The sequence below is a fragment of the Hippocampus comes genome, unplaced genomic scaffold (assembly GCF_001891065.2).
Source record: "Hippocampus comes isolate QL1 unplaced genomic scaffold, H_comes_QL1_v1.1 scaffold387, whole genome shotgun sequence".
NCBI classification, from domain to species: domain Eukaryota; kingdom Metazoa; phylum Chordata; class Actinopteri; order Syngnathiformes; family Syngnathidae; genus Hippocampus; species Hippocampus comes.
The window spans coordinates 520,295-524,710 of record NW_017806161.1 but is presented as its reverse complement, the minus strand read 5'-3'; the positions used below and the strand labels follow the sequence as shown (position 1 = coordinate 524,710).

The window sequence follows — 4,416 nt, the reverse complement described above, 5'->3', positions numbered from 1 at the left end:
ATAGATAAGGTACAGAAAATGAATACATCTTCTCATGTTTGTTATCTGTAAAGTGCACTAGATGGTTATATAGTACACGTGTTTACAGGAGAGAACAAGGGGTGTACAAACACACACGCATACACTTCCTGGAGGTGCCTGGTGGGTCACGGAGGACAACAGTGTGAGAGTGTGAGCAATAATGAGGAATGGTGCACACAGTGAGTGACAGAATCCAAATAGGAGGGGCTACCAGTTCCAAAATAACTGAACGGAAGAATAGGAGCACAAAATGTCCTCATTTTAAAGAAGTAGCCAGCTGGGCAGACCTTCTATTTAGCAGAGCTTCTATTTACCTAAATTAAACTTTGACTAAGTTCATCAAAGAGCAGCGAGCCCCTGCGGCAAATTCAGTTGTGCTCTTGATCTGCAGCGGCTAACCAATGATGAGTCCTTCATGATAACGACTCCATTAGAGCAGAGGAGAGGGAAGGATGATGATAACTGCGCGTTCCTAAACAACACGCACACTTATCTTGATGTTCCTTCCTGTCCATGTTGTCCCATTTGCCTCTGAGGCAACACTTTTATAGGGGGGGGGGGGGGGGGGGGTGTTAAGGTTACAGATTGTCCTGATGTTCAGCCAACTTTTAGTCCTGCTTGGCTATTTTCCAGACAATACTAGCTCCATGTTTTTTAGCCTTTAGTCTAAGGCAGAACAAAGGGTATCTTGGTGTCACAAAACAAATCAAAATAAATAAATGAGTTGATCATCGAAGACTTGTTTATAAGGCACATAGACGGTTTTATAGGGCGTGTGTGTGTGCATGTGTGTGTGCATGCCTGTGGGTTGCTATAGTGTGTTGGCGCCCCAGTGAACCCCCTGGGTCCCTCACGCATCCTCGGCATCACTTGGCAGGACCGTGTTCCTCATACTGAGATCCTCCAACGCACCAGCTCCATCAGTATCGAGGCAACCTTAGCCCAGAGGCAACTCCGCTGGGTCGGCCACGTCATTCGGATGCCTGGTGATCGTTTGCCTCGCCAGGTGCTCTATGGTCAGCTCTTGGCAGCCAGCAGAAAGTCTGGTGGTCCAAAGCTGCGGTACAAAGACCAGCTGAAACAGACTCTTAAGAAGTGCAACATCCAACCCAACAACCTGGAGTCAGCTGCAGCTAACCGGCCACTCTGGCGTTCCTTATGCCACAAAGGGGTCACATGCCTGGAGGAGAACCGCACCCAGCAAAGGGTGCTGCGGCGCCAGCAGAGACACCAACCTGTACACGCTGTTCCAGCTCCACCTCAGCCTCCCGATCCAGGCCTCACATGTCCTAACTGTGGCAGGATATGTGGTTCCAGAATCGGGCTTCATAGTCATTTACAGTGGCATCTGCGACAGCAAAGATGACCACTGACCAACACACCACAGCAGAAGGAAGCTACGTCATCTTCGACTACGATGGACTGCCAAGAGAGGGTTGCTATAACCTCCGCCCTCCCAAGTGAACCCCCTGCCACCCTCACGTCACCCCAGGTAAAACCGTCTCGAAGCGTTAGTGGAGAGGCAGCACTTCTTTGAAGATGCGTTGCGTTTAAAGGAGGACAAATCAGCAAGTTCCCGTGTACGAATCACGTTTAGTAGTTATGTCAGCCCATCAGCCTGGCATGCCAGTGTGCATCTTATTTACAGACATGCCCACAATTATTCAATTATTCAAAGATATGTTTGACATTTTACACACGGCTCTCGGGTAAATAATTCAGGCCTAACATTCAGAGGATAGACCTTGTCAGTGGTGGCCATGTCTGTCTGGTGAGCAGTGTGTTTAGTAGCGTGATCAAGCCATTGCAGCCACGTTGCCTCATTGACCTGCCTCTCATTGATTTTTAATGTATGTATGTCGAATGTATGATCATTAAAAATCTGAGCAGCGGCCAAAAAGGCTGCAGGACTGAAGAAAAAGGAAAAACAGCTCCTTTCTCTCTCTCTGTCGGATCACTAATTATATCTATATCCCTCTAGCCTTTCATGAGTTTTGGTGGAGTGTCAGGACGCTCTCTAATCCCAGCGACGCTCTTTACTCTGCTCGTGACGCTCATCCCCTCTGTGTCAGATGGTGAAACCCAACTAATCCCCTTGTGGCGTTGCACACGGGTCCCCAGCTGTCAGCTCCCTAGTTTGTGGCCCTGCTTAGGATGCTATTGATGTCACTTTGCCCTATCTACTTCAATAACTTTTTCTCTCGCTTCCCTGCCGCTTCCTCCTCTCTGCCGATTTGGCCTTTCCCTTTCTGTCACCTTCTTGTTGGCCGATGGTATAATTCCCAACTGGCACTGAGCGAATGCTTTTGTTGCCCCTGTTGTGTTAGCAGTCAGCATTTCTACCCTTGGTGTGTGCACATCACTGATCTGCCCTTTCCCCCCGCAAATACTTCGAGAAGAATGAATGTGCAGTGGAGGAGGTGAAGATTAATGCAGCACAGAGGACTTGGACTCACCAACAGTGAAATACACAAAAAGCGTTGACGGTATATCTAGAATCTTCAAGTTCCGTTAAGAGGGCTTAACAATACATCAGCATGCCAGCGAGTTGTTTTAATGAGAAGGAGGTGGCGGAAAGGATCCTAAGTGGGAAGGCGAGGGTGGCGAGTGAGGGGAATGATTGGTAATTTGCCATCTTTATGTCCTAAGATCCTCTCGGTAGCTTGTTGGAGCAGTGGGCTGCAAACAGATTTGCAACACCCTGGCATCGCCCACCCAGAATTATGTCCCGCTCTACTTGGCAAATTGCGGATAAGTTGAGAGTGAGAGCCCAAAATGCACAATCACTTCATCTGTGCTGGAGTAAATTGACAAAACACAACATAGTAAATGTTAATGTTGTTTGCAAAGACCCACGGAATTTTAAGGGACGAGCACTCTTAAAGGTGAAGTCAGCTCAAAAAGTTTTCCTTAATATGTTCCCTGCGGCCCTGCTAGTCTTAACGCAGTATTCTGATTAATATTGCCTTTGTGCCATATGAATTAAGATGTTAAATCCACCCATTTTCAAACAGCGGCCATTTCCCCACTTGCTGTCTATTGAAAATGACATCACAGTTGCTGAGCTTGCGACCATCACATGACCAAACGCAGAAAAATAGGTAAGCCATGATTGGTTGTTACCTGAGAGCTGAGCAACTGTGATGTCATTTTAGGTCAACAGCAGGTGACAAAAATGGCCCCGTGAGATTTTGCTGCTTAATTCATATTCCACAAACACAATATCATGCGGAATACTGCATTTAAACTAGTGGAGAAGCACAGAACATTTAAAAAAAAAAAAGAAAAAGCTGATTTCTCCTTTCAGGGAGAATGGCTTCATATTTTGCATTCCCAGAGTGAGATAAAATGTGCAGAGCTACAGAGCCCACTTTGGTTATCATCAAGACGTTTTGTCAGCAAACAGGATGTGTCTCTTCCAATGGCTTTTAGGGGGGAAATAGCGGAGCACAACACACTTAAGGACTTAAGAACAACTGAAGTCATCTCTCTAGCCGTCAGATGTTCCGTTTAAAATTCAGTTTCTCTTGACGACAAAAAATTCTTTGTGTTTCATGAGACAGTTGAAAGGGAATGTAACTAGTTGACGCAGACGACATCACCAATGTGAACATAAAATTGCTTTGATTCTTTTCCCTTGTCAGAGTGGCAATTGCTGGACAAAGAATTCATGGTGCACATTTATAAGTCCTTCATAGGCTGGACATTGTGGATTATGCCTGTCATGTCCTCTTGGTTGTTTGAATGTCAAACTGGAGGCAGACAAGCCCGTGTCTTTGGATGCTGAATGTATCTTTAAAATTGCTTGAAGTATTTTAGAAAGCTGTTTCTGGTATATTTACTAATTGAACATTGGTCAGATACACGCACACATTAGAGGTAAGATCGGGTCTAAAAAAATCCAGCCTGACCCGACCCGGCCCGCGGGTATTAAAGCCCGACCCGGCCCGAGCCTGACCAATTAACTGGATTTGCAGGCCGGAGCCCGAATCAAACCCGAAATTTCATATTTTATTTGTGAGGACTCGGGCGGAGGAGGGGTGATTCATGATAACAAATTAAAGCCTGTCTTTTGTAACGAAATCAAAGTTAAATAAGACTGTATAAACATTTACATCTTTTATATTTCTGTTTCTGCACAGGGTACATTAACCGACAATTTTCCATCATTGATGGATTTTTTTTAAGAGTTGACGGGGAAAATTTAAGGCCGTCCGTCATTTTGACGGGTTGAAAATTGGGCCATTAACCACAGCAGCAGTACATCCTTAAGAATCTAGCGCGGCACTTTTAGAGAGAGAAGCAGAGAGACAAAGAAGAACAATGATGGGTGGATAATAGACAGAGACAGGAAGGAGGTTTTTGAATTGTCATTGCAAGAGTTTAGTACAGTAC

At 45.6% G+C, this 4,416-nt stretch overlaps 1 long non-coding RNA gene across 1 annotated transcript in view; it reads left to right on the top strand.

Annotated features, from left to right (window-relative positions):
* Positions 1-1,863: 1,863 nt before the first annotated feature.
* Positions 1,864-4,416, top strand: part of LOC109531398 (uncharacterized) — a 16,408-nt gene continuing 13,855 nt past the window's right edge. The window contains exon 1 of the long non-coding RNA XR_002171166.1: positions 1,864-1,875. This is a non-coding gene — a long non-coding RNA (uncharacterized LOC109531398). The remainder of the gene's footprint in view (positions 1,876-4,416) is intronic.